Raw genomic sequence first — 16,885 nt, forward strand, 5'->3', positions numbered from 1 at the left:
ATTCATCTACCTCTAGATGACATATACCCACTAGATATAGGTGCTGTGTAATTAATGATTATAATTGCTCAGTGAGTACTGTCAAGAAAAATCCTTGCTGAGTGTGTTTATTAGAGAGACAGGTATTTTCAATGCAGGATTGGTGGTCTGGGCTCATGCAGAACTCTGCTACAGAGAGCCAATTGTTCTAGTTGGAGGGCAGTTTTTGCATATGAATACAACATTCATTCTCACTAATACAGAGTCCATTCTGTTGTTTGAAAGGGATGTCATAACAATATCACAGACTTGGTGGCATGTCACAGATCAAGTAGCTGCAAGTTCAAGGCCCCGTGGGGCCTGAGCTTTGGTTTCTCCTGCAGTTTTATCCTTGGTTTGCTGGAGGAAGCTTTCTGAGGGATCCTCATCCTGCCTTCTGTTTGTATTCCATTCATCTTTTAGATCTCTTTTGTAATCCACATCACCTCCTCTTTTAAGGACACCCATCAGACTTTTAGATCCGCCTGGATGGCCTTGTGGAAATCATCTCTTTAAAGGCCTTGTCTCCCGTCATGTTCTGAGGTACTGGGTTTCAGTCCATCACAGATGCCTTCCGTCGTTCTGCTCATAGTGTGAGGTGTTTAGAGCAGAAAAGAAACGACCCATTCTACCTCAGAATGGAAAGGACAAAGCTCTCTGCAGAGGATTCCATGGGACAAGTGGCAGGGATCAGATGAAGTTGCCCCATCTTGACAGAGCCCTTTCATCACTATCTTTTAAAGGAAAAGCCACAGTCTAAATCAAATGGCCAGTTCTTGTGTGTCGGGAAGCTGTTTAATTTAACACCCTGCTTTGTAGTCTGCCCAGGTCCCAGGAGGAGCCGCAGAGCGGGCAGAGCTCAGCATTGCCTGGGGCACCATCTAACATTGAGCATCTGCCTTTGGCAACTAGCACTTTGTTGGCAGTGGAGCTGTCTGTCAGCAGTCCCCAAAGCCCAGAGATGCACATATATCTTAATTACATTGGAGAATACATGGAGGGGCACAGAGACCAGGGCAGAGAATCCAAAATGATACATCTTTGGGGAAAATCTCTGTGTAATCTGTTTTGCTGACCTTGAACACCTCCTCTTTGAAGAAAAAAAAAACCAAAACAGAATAATAGTACATATTTCTTTAATAAAAGAAATTATTCTCTGGGCTTCATCATGCCTTTCATAGTATTTTTGTTTGACAACCAAAAGCCAGGGGGTTGTATTAAAATTCTTGTGCTTTCTTTTCAATTGCTGGCTGGGGTGTGATTTCAGTAAAAGGGGCACAGTGCTTGTCCTGGATGCTCATGCAGTGTCATTAACATTACTTCCAGGGTCTAAGTCTATCTAGCAGCAGGGGAAAGTGATACTTAATTGGATTTTTGCAATCTTTGAGGCGACAATCGCTCTTTTCTTTAGAAGCTGTATATTGAGTTCAGAGTTGAACCAGCGCGGCATCTTCCTATTAACGTCACAGACAGTTAAACAGAGACATATAAAACTACATGACTAACAGTGCTCACAGCAGCTGAGAGCCAGAAAGGAAATCTCAAAATCCTGTATTTCAGCATATTGCGCGTGTGCTCAAAAACCTTTCAATGATCAATAGGTATGCAGAAAATCTCCTTTTGTCCATCGTCCTCTCAATACTGTGTCCTAAAGCTCAGATTGATTGAGAAGGTGAGTTTGGAAGGCTTTCATGGACCTGTCAGAAGGAACTTGAAAGGACAAACCCTGGGAGAGGTGAAGGACACAGAATAAACAGCATCCCTGATCACTAATGATACTTGTGGGCCACTACCCTACTAACATGAGAAGCACCCAAAGGCTCTGAACTAATCTGGATGCCTGGTCCCAGCCCAGACTAAATTGGAATATCTCAGGAATTGAACATTTGTATTTGTTAAAGCTCCCTTGATGATTCTCCTATGGAGGCCTGGGTTTGCTAGACTTTGCTGTGAAGAGAAGACAATGGCTTTGACAGTGATTTGGGACATCTGCTAGGAGCCTAGGTCTTTGAAACCACAAGTATTATTACTTAGAGAACTGGAGAGTTCTCTAAGGTGACTCCTAAAGAATGCAACCCAAGTTATCTGGCTTCCAATGGTCTCAACAGTTTAGAACCCCATCACTTTGAGGCATGGCTCACACCTAATTGTCTTTAGCCTTGAGTCTAGAGACACCTGTTGGAATTTTTATTACTGAATCAGTATTAACAAAACAGAATTAAAGATTTTATAATCTGTTAACAGTGAATTTGTGTCACTGAAAGGGTTTCATGAACATGAGTTCCTGTGGGTTAATAGACTTCTTGAAAGAGATTATGTGTGACCTCTCCCTGACAGTTTCCCCACTAGCTATTGTAGGTGTGAACTTAGACGTGAGCCATGAGTTACTTGGAGTCTGTCATTATAAGAGACTCTGAAAGGCTCTAACTATAACTTGAACATAGAAAGGCCCCCATTCTGCTGCTCCTTGGATCCTGTGGTCATGCCGGAGTGGCCCAGGATGTGTAACTAAGTCCAAAGAGCAAGGAGTTCAGCACCGCTATCAGAGGTCTGGGAAGGACAGGGTTGGGAGGGGAATAGAACGGGGTTTGGGGAGTTGAATAGCAAGTGTTGAGGGATTGGTTGGACTTCTCAGTTAATGGTACCACGATAGCATATCTTTATAATAATATAACTTGCAAGTGGCTGGTACAGATCATCCCTGGGAGGTGCGGGCAGCATAGCTCTTCATATCTGAATACATCATCTAGTAAGGCAGAGAGGAATGGAGACACAGGACAACTGGATAAAGAAATGAGAAAGTGCTTTGTATATGCATCTGTTTTATGGACTGGCACTGGGCATTGGGAGATCTATTTGGGTTCCAAGTTCTTAAGTTGCTGCCTGCCATGAGTTTATATTTAAACAACATCACTTAAACAAAGCACAGTAGGAGATTCTCAGAACACCAGGAATGATTAGGAAAACAACAACAACAACAACCAACCAACCAACCAAACAAAGAACACAAAAACCAACATTGGTAAGTTGTGTCCCGCTGTGGTCTTTCTGCTTTAGAAACAGTGGGGGATGGGGCAGTTAAATTCAAATCACTTCCTGGTCTGCCAGGAGAACCTGAGTTCAGACTGCAGCACTCACTTGGAGCAGATTGGACTCAAGTTAACTTCAGTGCTGTAGAGAAGTAGGGGCTTTTGTGGGGGTTTTTTCTTCCAATTTTCCTTTCCTCCCCCACTTCCTGTCTGTGCCTCCTCCTTAGGTACCTAAGGGATTAAAAAAACAAAAACAAAACAGGAAACTAAAATCAACCAAGGCTTCCCTGTATGTACTAAGTCTCTAGCAGAGAGCTACACACACTCCTTCCTCAGATGAGCTCCTGAGACAGATAGGCACACAGGAGAGGTGTAGCCTCAAGGAGTTTCTATGAACAACTGACTCCTTGCTTGTCAACCAGATTTCTTTATTTATTTTAAATGAGTTAGTTCCTTGGAAGTGAAGTCAGAGGGCTAAGCAATTTTCTCTTTGGAGACAGTCAGTCAAGGAAGGCAGGGCTACGTTAATCATAAATGAGCCAATTAATTACGGCTCTCCTCCCTCTCGAGGGTCGGCACTGGCAACGGTGGGTCCAAGTTATTTAGGGAACTCGACACCCAAGATGCCCTTTATGGAATCAATTATGTGGAAATAAATTACTCTCTCAGACGACAGTATGCAGTTGTCCCAGGACATGTGGGGAGGGGTGTCTTTTTGTCTCAGGTTAGTCTACATGCTACTTGCCATGATAATTAAAACCCTGAAGCCATTTGTGGAAAAGCTAAGGTCCCCGTCACTCAGAATCTTTGACTGTAACAGTACTGATTGCTAAGAGTCCCTGGGGTTTTGTTCTGCTGAGTGATGATGTGTCTGTATTTGAAAAGGGTTCAAAGAGGTGCGCCAGAACTCCAGGCAGCTCCTGGAGAGGCCTAGGTGGCAGGCAAATTACACCTGGAGAGAGGGCATCCTGGGAGAATATCAAAGGAGGAAACCCAACAAGAAGTTTCAGGGCCCAGATTGCTCTGTTAAAAATGTTTGTGGCAGTAAGTGGCCTCTGCCATACAAGGTAACAGGCAGTAATATGACCTATCTAGTGGCAATCCCTGCTTAAGAAGGGCCAAGAAGGTGCCAGTGAGAGCAGAGGACTCCTTGCTTCCTTCAAAGCACATGGCCCTTTTCTCTGATTCTCAGTGCCCAGCATCCTTTACCCGACCCAAGGCCTTATCCACATGTGGATGTTCCCTGCAGTTCAATCACACCAGGAAGGACCAGAATTCTCCAACATCACCCCCTGAGGGAGTGGATAAAAGGACCCATGGAGACTTCTCAGCAAGGGTATTGCCGTTAGAAAAGCCACGTGGAACTCTGGCCCCTGACATGAAGAATCTTCTAACAAGTCATGGACTGGTATAACACGCTGGTGTAACACAGCCACAGACAAAATGCTGTGTTTCCGTGTGTACACAAATGTATTCACTTGCGTTATTAGAAACTGTCCTTTTAAAATTTCACACAAAAGGTTGGTCATCGACAGTGTCTTGCAGTTGAACTGAGGGCTTCTCAACCTGGGGACTTCTAACATTTGTGCTAGATAATTCTTTGTCAGGGCATGGGTGTGTGGTGTCCTGTGCTCTTAGGATGTAGAGCAGCATCTCTGAACTGTACACACTAGGTGCTAGAAGCATCTGAAGTACTCACACCCCAGTTGTCTCTAGTCATCTCCAAGTGTACCCTAAAGGACAAACTCCTATCTTACAGTGTAAAAGGCACTTGCTTATTCTGATGTATATCAATACAAGAAGACAGTGTAAAGTGCAAGTGAAATATATTTGTTCTTCATTCCAGAGGGGTACTGGAAATGGATGTTGTGGTTTTAGCTCACCTGAATTTTACTTTAAATTATTTCTTTTACAATGAGGTCACCTACTATGGCTACCTGTGTAATGAAAGGAAAATGAAAGTAGGACTGTGTTTAACTGGGAGAGGCCCTCCGGTCCCATAGAAAATGGCACCTAGCTCCCTTACATTACCTGTAGCCATGAGTATTTGATTGGAGGTTTGGTAAGGCTGTTGATGGGCCTTTACTTAAATGTCCTTCTCCTCCTGGGGTGGAAAATTGGTGATTGAGACATGCCTTACTTTAAGGAGCCGAGAAGGCGGGTGTGAGCTCTACAGTTCTGGGAAAAAACAATCAAAAACAAAACCCAAATCAACAACAAAACAACAGAGGCAAGAGAAAAGCCACCAAACACCTCCGTGTGGCTAAATTTCACAAGCTAGAGAGCAGAAAGAAGAGTGAAGTTGACGCACTGAATTAAAGTGGGGATAAAAATGTAGGCATGAAGGAAATATGGGGGTATAGACAGGAAGTGAGCAGTATCAAGCAACAGGCAAACTCATGTGTGTGTGTGTGTGTGTGTGTGTGTGTCTGTCTGTCTGTCTGTCTGTGTGTCTGTGTGTCTCTGTGTGTGTGAAGCTGGTATTGAATGGTCATGGCTGAGTGGAGCCATGGTTCACTGAGTTGGCTGTCACTAGAATCACCAAGGGAAATGAGGAGAAATACATCTTCAGACTCCACTGAGAAAGAGGCTGAAAAGTCCATGACGGACACCGAGACTCTGCTTTAGAAGACTCTTCTGAGGTCAGGGTGTGCTCAGAACAATTCCATTCGGAAGCCAGGCAGGGGGTTGCACATGCATGATGCTCTTTCCCAGTGGTTCCATGTTCTGTTCTCTCTACTCCGGAGCTGATCAAGTAAGCCAGCATGGTGATGGTAATATTCTGAGGGGAACACAGGGCTGATTGTGAATGATGATGCTCTTCATAAATTTAATTTCCAAATGTTTTTGAAATGGGCTAAATTGTATTACCAAGTCATAACGAGCCATTGTTCTTGTTCCAAATTGGTGTTTCAAGAAATTTAAAGAAAGAGGCACACCACTAACTCATTTCACAGTAAATTATTAAGTACTTCTGACCACTAACAAAGCTATGAGACAATCAAAGATGAAGAAGAATGTCTTCTAAAAAGACATAGAAAAAGAGGGCTAAAAGGCATAGAAACAGCTTCTGGTCCATGAGGCCGGATCCCATCAGAGCTGGGAAGGAGGTTGAGGTGCCATGCTGTGGACTCAGCTGGTCTCACAGTGATCAGCCTTGTGGAATTTCCCAAAGTGTGGGGCATGGAGCTGCCACACATCTGGACGGTCACTCTTCAGGGCATGGAGCTGCCACACATCTGGACGGTCACTCTTCAGCACTCTGCTGGGCTCTGCTGTATTGCACAGGTGATCTGAACATTCAGAGAATAAATTGGACCCTCAAGACTTTTCTGAACATTTTATTACAAGAAAATTCAACACGCAGAAATGTAAAAAGCCTGTGTTGTGAATGTCCACATCCCCTGTGTGAGGAGGAGGCAGCAGCTGCTGACTAACACAGGTCACCATATCAGCTTTGTCTTCAGGTGCTGTTTGGTGGGTTGAGTGTCACTTGCAACCTTTGTAACGTCTTCCCCTGAATGCTCTCATACGCTTCTCCCAAGAATGAGGTATTTAGTTTTACAGCTGTCTTTAGGAAGTAAACTTTAATTTTGTTATATAATTAAACTATAATTTAGATTCAAACTTCCCACTGTTGTTTCAGAATGACTCTCTAAAAGAGCTAGAGCTACTGACCCCCCTGTTTGCCCCCTCTCCAGCTCCCCCCTTTTTCTTCTTCACTGCCTCTATAATTTTTTTTTTAATTAGGTTTCAGGCTAACTTCACACACTACATTTAGTTATTATTTCTCATTAATTTTTCAGAAGCTCATCTCTACTCTTTGAAGGGTCCAGCTCGATTACCCTATAGATTCTGGATCTGACTATGTCCCCCCAGAACATTTTACTGGCTCCCTCAGTCCCTTTTATTTCCTGAAAAATGGGAGTTAAGCCTGGAGGCTTGGCTGATAGATTCGGATTAAGACTTTTGATAAGAATATTAAATAGAACCGTATTAATTGTATCACTTTAGTCTTCTAAGGTCTTTTTAAAATGTTCTTAAGGGGAATAGGGATATATTCAGTGCCCAAAGCCAAAGAGGTTTTTTTTTTTTTAATGCTATCAGTTGCATTTTTAGTGCAGACAGTTGCAAGCCAGAAGCCAGTCTCTGCACTTGTGTTATCAAGGCGGTGGTGACAGAATGCCTCTTGGTGCCATCTCAGCATTTAGATGTCTGTTTATCCCTACCACAGTTTCAGAAAACACAGATGGATTTGAACTGGGCCATAGGGGACAGGAGAGAATTTTAAATAGATGAAGAGTAAATGAAGCAGCCCTCTCGCATTGAATTCTTGAGACAGAAACAGGGAAGGACCACAAAAAATTGAAAAGGTATACATCAAAAAGTTTGAAGATGTTAGCTTGAGGGGAGTTGATAATTATATGTGCCATCCTTCACCATGGGTTTTAATCAGCCTGACATAGTTGTCAAAGGGAAATGAAAAAGCTGTCACCAGTAGCTTTTTTGAAAATTTTTTATTTGTTTGTATGTATGTGTGTCTTTGTATGTTTGTGTTTATGTGCAGATGTACCCCCCTAGAGAGGGCATTGGATCCTCTGGATGTAAGGCATTTCTGAGAGCCTGGCTTGTTAAGTGGGCACTGGGCTCTGAACTCTGGTCTCCATCATTGCTCAGCAAGTGCCCTTCCCCTCCCAGGCGCCTGGCTTCACTGGCATTGCTGGGCTGGAGAAGTCAGCTATGCTTCCTCTTTCCCCTAAATTGAGCTGACAAGTTCTATGATACCTAATGTTATGTGTCAGCTTGATAGGGCCAAGAGGTGGCTATATATTGGTCAAATAAGATATACTAGTAACTATCAAAAAGCATTTTCTATTTGTCCTGTATAGATGAATGAAGAAGATTTATCCAAATTTGTACCACAAAATTCATAAGCTTTCCAAATAAATAACATACAGAATGGTTTTTGATGTGTATGAATTTGATCCCACACACAAAGTAAAAGCTTGAATCTTTGAGAGACTGTGAGTCTGTTAAGAAAGTTCAGAAGGGTGGGGTGGCTTTATGTCAGGGTCCCCTGATATATCTGGATATTTTGGTTGGAAATTGTGGTGGTTAGCTTTAACTGTTAAGTTGATATAACCTAAACTTACTTGGGGAAAGAGTCTCATGGAGGGATTATCTACATTGAATTGGCCTGTAGATAAGTCTATAGAGGGATTGTCTTAATTACATTAATTGATTTGGGAAAATCCAGATAGCTGTGGGTGGCATCATTCCCTAGGAAGAGGGAGACAGAATTTTCTAAGCATGGAGGAGTTGAGCCAAACTTAAGCAAGCAAGCAAGCAAGCAAGCAAGCATGCATTCATTTATCTCTGCTCTTGACTAAGGGTCTGATATGACTAGGTAGTTCCTGCCTTGGCTCCCCTGTCACAGTGGATTATAATTTGGAATTGTACAATGGGATAAATTCCTTTCATCTTGAGGTTGCTTTTACTAGGATATTTTACCCCAGCAAAAGAATTGAAACTAAGTCAGAAACATTTCCTCACTGTACTGCCTTCCCTACGTTTTGGAACAGTAGTATATATCCTGTGCCATTGTTTAAGTTGGAAATATGTGATTTGTTTTTTTATTTTTTATTTTTATTTTTAACAAGATTACAGTTAAGAGATTACATGACTCTCAGAAGAGACTTTGAACTTTGAAACATTGTTGAGACTATGATAGACTGTGTGGACTTTTGAAGTTGATCTAAATATGTCTTACACTATGTTATGGCTACAAACCTATGGAGGCCAGAGGGTGGAATGTAGTGGTTTGAATAGGTATGGCCTCCATAGATTCATGTGTTTAAAATGCTTAGCCATAGGGAGTGGCACTATTAGGAGGTGTGACCTTATTGGAGTAGGTATGGCCTTTTTGGAGAAAGTGTGTCACTGGACATGTCCTTTAAGGTTTCAAAGGCTCAAGCCAGGCCCAGTGTCATATTCTTTGCCTGCTGCCTGAGGATTTAGAATAGAATTCTTGGCTCCTTCTCCAGCACCATGTCAGCCTGCATGCTGCCATGCTTCCCACCATCATGATGATGGACTGAACTCTGAGCCAGCTCCAATTAAACATTTCCCTTTATAAGAGTAGTCTTTGTCATGGTGTCTCTTCACAGCAATGGAAACCCTCACTAGGACAGTAGGCAAAAATTCCTGCCAAGGGCGCTTAGTTTATGGATGGAGTATTTTTAAATGCAGATGAAAGCAACCAGAGCAATTTTCTGATTCTGGCTTTAAGCAGTTCTTGGGGTACTGCTAAAAGGTTTTAAATGACCATTTAATGAAGGCTGTTCACTATGCTTCCTAGCTTTTACTTACACTGGCTTTCTTGTTTGAATTACAGTTTTTAGCAAAATCATTGTAATCTGACTCATTCTGACTAAATGTCCTTCAAATACTTATTAAACACCTATGAACACACACACGGATAGCATAATTATTAGAGTCATGAAATAACCGGTTCTGCTTTTAGGAATGTGTGCGTTCAGCATCATAACCTCATCTTTTGCAATTACTCTAAGAATTAGGACCAAAAACTGACATATTCATGGGTCTCCCTGCCCTTGCGGATTGTCAGCTAATTCGTTCCACAAGGACAATGGGAGCTGTGAAGGTGAGTGAGGGGTTCAAAAGCCCCCCCCCCCCACCCAGTGCCTGGCCCCCCAGGGGAATGACCACACTGGGACCGCCTGTCAGTAGGCAGATGAACTTCACTTAGGGTGGTTGACGTCTTAAAAAGTTCTGGGGTACTGAGGGTAGGAACACTGAGGATGGGCAAAGGTCATTGGCTGGGCTTTGTGGTTCCTGGAATGCCTCATTAGCATGGGGAAGCATTTCAGGGAGCTCAGGTGCTGACTGGATAGATTTTGTCAGGAGAAAAGAAATTGATCCTATAAACTAGTTGAGGTTATGACATTCCCCAGGTAGAGACAAGTGTGGGGGTTTCAACTACCCTAGTCAAGGAGAGAGAAGGAGAAACTCTGCTAAAGAAGGGAGTTCTTTATGAGCTGAGCCCCAAAAGACTATCCAATCAATGGTGGATTTTGACCTTAATTAGCAGTTCTCCCACATACATTCCCTTGTCCACGAGGAGTTCCTACTGTTTTCTTTGTGGTAGGACTGGGTTAAGAAACCCTGGCTATGATGTCTGTGACACTGCATGATAGTTTACTGACGCAATACGTTTAAAGGTAACTCTTTACCTTACCCGAGCCAGGTCTTTCCCATAAAAGTTCTAGAAACCAAAAAGCCAGGCACCAACTTCTGTCTGAATGACAGCTGTTTCTGCAGTAGCTACAATGTGTCCTTGTTCCATAACCCTTTAGTTTAATACACCAGTCTATTGTTGAAGAGGCACCTGGCTGGGAACTGTATTTCTTAGCTTCAAGGGACAGTCTAGCAGCAGAGGCAGGCATTTAAGCTAATAAGCCAAGTAGAAGTATATACAGCAGAGATCATTCTGTTTGAACAAGGGAGTCTTCTTAGAGGAGAAGGCCACTCCGCAGATTTAGAGGCTACCGTGGAGTTCAGTATATGTTCATGCGTGGCAGGAGGTTCAGACTTCATATTCAGCACATACAAAAAGAGAGCTTAAAAAACAAAACAAACAAACAAAACCCAGCAGGGTATGCTGTCAGCTTTCTGAGCATCAGCAGCCTTTGGTTTAAGGCAGGAGTGTCCGAGTGTAATGTGGCTAAGGAGGAGACCAGAGGCACCATTGAGAACTCGGAGGAGTGGAGATGCTTAAAGCCATAGCTCTTCCTTTTACCACTTCCCTCCAAAGATCACTGGCCCAGAGATGGCTTGTTTCTTTGGGACTTTGTTTTCTTCTCATGATTAGGGAATGATGACCAAGAATCACAATGGCTTTGGTAAAGGGCCCAGTCTTACCAACCTATGAGGAGTCTGGCTTGGACCTTGGATGACTTACCTGCTTTGGTTTGATGCTTGATGTCTAAGTCTCCCCCTTTAGGAAGGGACAGTAAATAGGTTATGGTGAATGAAGCTAACAGTGTATCCTCTGATTTGTGGCCAGGATGGCTCCTAAGTAAGGAGAAGTAAGAAAATATCTGAAAAAAATATCCTTATAGAATTAAAAAAGGTAAGTGATGTTTTAAAGACAAGGGGAGAAAAAGAAATGCAAATTAGATTTACTGTGAAAATTAGAAGAAAAACTCAGGGTACATATGTTTGATGGTTGTTATTAATATGGAGAAGTCTTAGGAAGAGGTTTATTGGAATATTGCTATCACTCGCCAATGAAGACTCAAGTTACAGGTAGAAGAGAAGAAGTTCACCAGCAGAAGTCATCGGGCAAGCAAGACACAGCAGCAGAGGGTTTCTTGTTGGAAAGCTGGTAGAGCTCCCTTTTCCCACTGCACCCTCTCCACTGCATCCTCCCCACTGTACCCTCCTCACTGCAGTCCTTCTCACTGTACCCTCCCCACTGCACCCTCCCCACTGCACCCTCTCCACTGCGTCCTCCCCACTGCACCCCTCTCCACTGCATCCTCCCCACTGTACCCTCCCCACTGCACCCTCTCCACTGCATCCTCCCCACTGTACCCTCCCCACTGTAGTCCTCCTCACTGCACCCTCCCCACTGCACTCTCTCCACTGCATCCTCCTCACTGCACTCCTCTCCACTGCATCCTCCCCACTGTACCCTCCCCACTGCAGTCCTCCTCACTGCACCCTCCCCACTGCACCCTCTCCACTGTGTCCTCTCCACTGCACCCTTCTCCACTGCACCCTCCCCACTGCAGTCCTCCTCACTGCACTCTTCTCTATTGCACCCCTCTCCACTGTACCCTTCCCACTACACTCCCTCTACAGCACTCCTCCCCACTGCACCCAATCCATTGCATCCCTTTCAACTTCACCCCTCCCCATTGTACCCTCTCCACTGCACCCCTTTCTACTGCACCCCTCCCCACTGCACCCTCTCCATTGCACCCCTCTCTACTTCACCCCTCCCCACTGCACCCTCTCCACTTTCATTCTTGACCCAAATAATGGAACCTATAGGATTTCTCTAGAATTTACACTATTGTTTCCTTACAGTTCTGTAAACCACTGAGTAGAAGCTAAAACTGAGGAGGACCTTCCAGACTACAAATAGTTAAAAGGGGAGGAAGGTGAGAAATATAGAGGAGCCTCTACAATGAGCTAACTGGTACATGATGCATCTTGACAGACAGAGAAGGCGAGAATATGGATAAACCTCACAAAGACCCAATCTATGAATGATGCATTGGTCATAGAATATATATGATTGATAGAATAAACTTGAAATGTAAGATGTAAAAGAAGAAAACTGATTTACAGAAACCAATTTGAATATAAGGGTTGATATCAAGTGTAGTGGTTCAAGTCTGTAATCACAGCACTTGGGAGGCGATAGATTTGAGGTTGGCCTATCTATGGAGTGAGATAATAACATTTAGATTTAAACCCAGGCAAGCCAGATGAGAAGAGACGCTATCTGAAAAGAAAACCTCCTCAGGCTGCTCTTAGACTCTGTGTCACCTAGAACCCCAGAACAGAGGCCTGCCTATAACAATGCCTCCTAATGTGGTCCTCACCCCAGAGTCACTTGTGCAGTGTTGTGAGTGTCATCCTTGACTAATCTAATCAAAACAGAAAGCAGAATACCATGGCCTCTGTGGAGATCTGCTCTCCTACACAGATTGCCAGGAACAATGGAAATGATTATGCAGACTTCATGCCCATGTAGATTTGTGAAGGTGATAACTGGGCACTCCTCCTCAGGATTTTAGAGAACCATGACTGGATGCATCTGGTTGAAATTTGTGAAGTGCCACCTACATATTCTTTCTGAAAAATGCATTTGTGCAAATACATCAGTTCACTGAACACAGAACCTAATTTAAATTGCAAGTACTAACTGATAGAAAGAAAATTTTCATGCTTGAGAGCAATGATTCCAAATAGGAAGGCACAGGAATGAGACCTGGTGGACTTAAAAATTATAAAAGAGAATATTAAAGGGGCGGCGCCATCTTCAGCTCCAGACAGCCGGCCACCTTCCTGGTGAGAGCACGGGGGTCTACCTGGCCTGAGAGGTTTGTGGCACAGGCGCCGGCGGGAGCCTTCTTGGCTCCGGGACTCCGCGGAGGGCAGGCTGCACGGGTGACCGTGTGGAATACAGAGTGCCAGCTGTTTCTGGGACGGGCGAGAGAGTCGCAGAGCTTCTGGGCGGCGCCATCTTCAGCTCCAGACAGCCGGCCACCTTCCTGGTGAGAGCACGGGGGTCTGCCTGGCCTGAGAGGTTTGTGGCACAGGCGCCGGCGGGAGCCTTCTTGGCTCCGGGACTCCGCGGAGGGCAGGCTGCACGGGTGACCGTGTGGAATACAGAGTGCCAGCTGTTTCTGGGACGGGCGAGAGAGTCGCAGAGCTTCTGGGCGGCGCCATCTTTAGCTCCAGACAGCCGGCCACCTTCCTGGTGAGAGCACGGGGTCTGCCTGGCCTGAGAGGTTTGTGGCACAGGCGCCGGCGGGAGCCTTCTTGGCTCCGGGACTCCGCGGAGGGCAGGCTGCACGGGTGACCGTGTGGAATACAGAGTGCCAGCTGTTTCTGGGACGGGCGAGAGAGTCGCAGAGCTTCTGGGCGGCGCCATCTTCAGCTCCAGACAGCCGGCCACCTTCCTGGTGAGAGCACGGGGGTCTGCCTGGCCTGAGAGGTTTGTGGCACAGGCGCCGGCGGGAGCCTTCTTGGCTCCGGGACTCCGCGGAGGGCAGGCTGCACGGGTGACCGTGTGGAATACAGAGTGCCAGCCGTTTCTGGGACGGGCGAGAGAGTCGCAGAGATTCTGGGGCGGCACCATCCTCAGCTCCAGACAACCAGCCACCTTCCCGGCAAGAGCCACAGAGCTTCTGAGGCTGCGACATCTTCGACTCCAGACAACTGGCCACCTTCCTGGCCAAAGCAACACAGCTTCTGGGAAAGATTCTGTTTTGGGCCTTCACCTTCAGCCAGGAGGAGGTCCAAACACCAGATAACTGTACACCTTCCCTGAGAGAGGAGAGCTTGCCTACAGAGACTGCTCTGACCACTGAAACTCAGAGAAGAGAGCTTGTCTCCCACGCCTGCTGATAGAGGGTAACAAAATCAACAGAGGAACAATCTTTTAACAAAGACAACTATAACAACTAACTCCAGAGATTGCCAGATGGCGAAAGGTAAACGTAAGAATCCTACTAACAGAAGCCAGGACCACTCACCATCATCAGAACCCAGAACGCCCACTTCGCCCAATCCAGGACACCCTAACACACCTGAAAAGGTAGACCTGGATTTAAAAGCATATTTCATGATGATGGTAGAGGACATAAAGAAGGAATTCAACAACTCACTTAAAGAAATACAGGAGAACACTGCTAAAGAGTTACAAGTCCTTAAAGAAAAACAGGAAAACACTGCTAAAGAGTTACAAGTCCTTAAAGAAAAACAGGAAAACACAACCAAACAGGTAGAAGTCCTTATAGAAAAACAGGAAAACACATCCAAACAGGTGATGGAAATGAACAAAACCATACTAGACCTAAAAAGGGAAGTAGACACAATAAAGAAAACCCAAAGTGAGGCGACGCTGGAGATAGAAACCCTAGGAAAGAAATCTGGAACCATAGATGCCAGCATCAGCAACAGAATACAAGAGATGGAAGAGAGAATCTCAGGTGCAGAAGACTCCATAGAGAACATCGGCACAACAATCAAAGAAAATGGAAAATGCAAAAAGATCCTAACTCAAAACATCCAGGAAATCCAGGACACAATGAGAAGACCAAACCTACGGATAATAGGAGTGGATGAGAATGAAGATTTTCAACTCAAAGGACCAGCAAACATCTTCAACAAAATTATTGAAGAAAACTTCCCAAATCTAAAGAAAGAGATGCCCATGAACATACAAGAAGCCTACAGAACTCCAAATAGACTGGACCAGAAAAGAAATTCCTCCCGACACATAATAATCAGAACACCAAATGCACTAAATAAAGATAGAATACTAAAAGCAGTAAGGGAAAAAGGTCAAGTAACATATAAAGGCAAGCCTATCAGAATTACACCAGATTTTTCACCAGAGACTATGAAAGCCAGAAGAGCCTGGTCAGATGTTATACAGACACTAAGAGAACATAAATGCCAGCCCAGGCTACTATACCCAGCCAAACTCTCAATTACCATAGATGGAGAAACCAAAGTATTCCACGACAAAACTAAATTCACCCATTATCTCTCCACGAATCCAGCCCTTCAAAGGATAATAACAGAAAAAAAACAATACAAGGACGGGAACCACGCCCTAGAAAAAACAAGAAGATAATCCATCAACAAACCTAAAAGAAGACAACCACAAGAACAGAATGCCAACTTTAACAACAAAAATAACAGGAAGCAACAATTACCTTTCCTTAATATCTCTTAATATCAATGGACTCAATTCCCCAATAAAAAGACATAGACTAACAGACTGGCTACACAAACAGGACCCAACATTCTGCTGCTTACAGGAAACCCATCTCAGGGAAAAAGACAGACACTACCTCAGAGTGAAAGGCTGGAAAACAATTTTCCAAGCAAATGGTCTGAAGAAACAGGCTGGAGTAGCCATTCTAATATCGGATAAAATCGACTTCCAACCCAAAGTTATCAAAAAAGACAAGGAGGGACACTTCATACTCATCAAAGGTAAAATCCTCCAAGAGGAACTCTCAATTCTGAATATCTACGCTCCAAATGCAAGGGCAGCCACATTCATTAAAGACACTTTAGTAAAGCTCAAAGCACACATTGCACCTCACACAATAATAGTGGGAGACCTCAACACACCACTTTCATCAATGGACAGATCGTGGAAACAGAAACTAAACAGGGACACAGTGAAACTAACAGAAGTTATGAAACAAATGGACCTGACAGATATCTACAGAATATTTAATCCTAAAACAAAAGGATATACCTTCTTCTCAGCACCTCACGGGACCTGCTCCAAAATTGACCATATAATTGGTCACAAAATAAGCCTCAACAGATACAAAAATATTGAAATTGTCCCATGTATCCTATCAGACCACCATGGCCTAAGACTGATCTTCAATAACAACATTAAGAATGGAAAGCCAACATTCACGTGGAAACTGAACAACACTCTTCTCAATGATACCTTGGTCAAGGAAGGAATAAAGAAAGAAATTAAAGACTTTTTAGAGTTTAATGAAAATGAAGCCACAACGTACCCAAACCTTTGGGACACAATGAAAGCATTTCTAAGAGGGAAACTCATAGCTCTGAGTACCTCCAAGAAGAAACGGGAGAGAGCACATACTAGCAGCTTGACAACACATCTAAAAGCTCTAGAAAAAAAGGAAGCAAATTCACCCAAGAGGAGTAGACGGCAGGAAATAATCAAACTCAGGGGTGAAATTAACCAAGTGGAAACAAGAAGAACTATTCAAAGAATTAACCAAACGAGGAGTTGGTTCTTTGAGAAAATCAACAAGATAGATAAACCCTTAGCTAGACTCACTAGAGGGCAAAGGGACAAAATCCTAATCAACAAAATCAGAAATGAAAAGGGAGACATAACAACAGATCCTGAAGAAATCCAAAACACCATCAGATCCTTCTACAAAAGCTTATACTCAACAAAACTGGAAAACCTGGATGAAATGGACAAATTTCTGGACAGATACCAGGTACCAAAGTTGAATCAGGATCAAGTTGACCTTCTAAACAGTCCCATATCCCCTAAAGAAATAGAA

The sequence above is a fragment of the Mus musculus genome, chromosome 6, assembly GCF_000001635.26.
Source record: "Mus musculus strain C57BL/6J chromosome 6, GRCm38.p6 C57BL/6J".
Classification (NCBI taxonomy): Eukaryota; Metazoa; Chordata; class Mammalia; order Rodentia; family Muridae; genus Mus; species Mus musculus.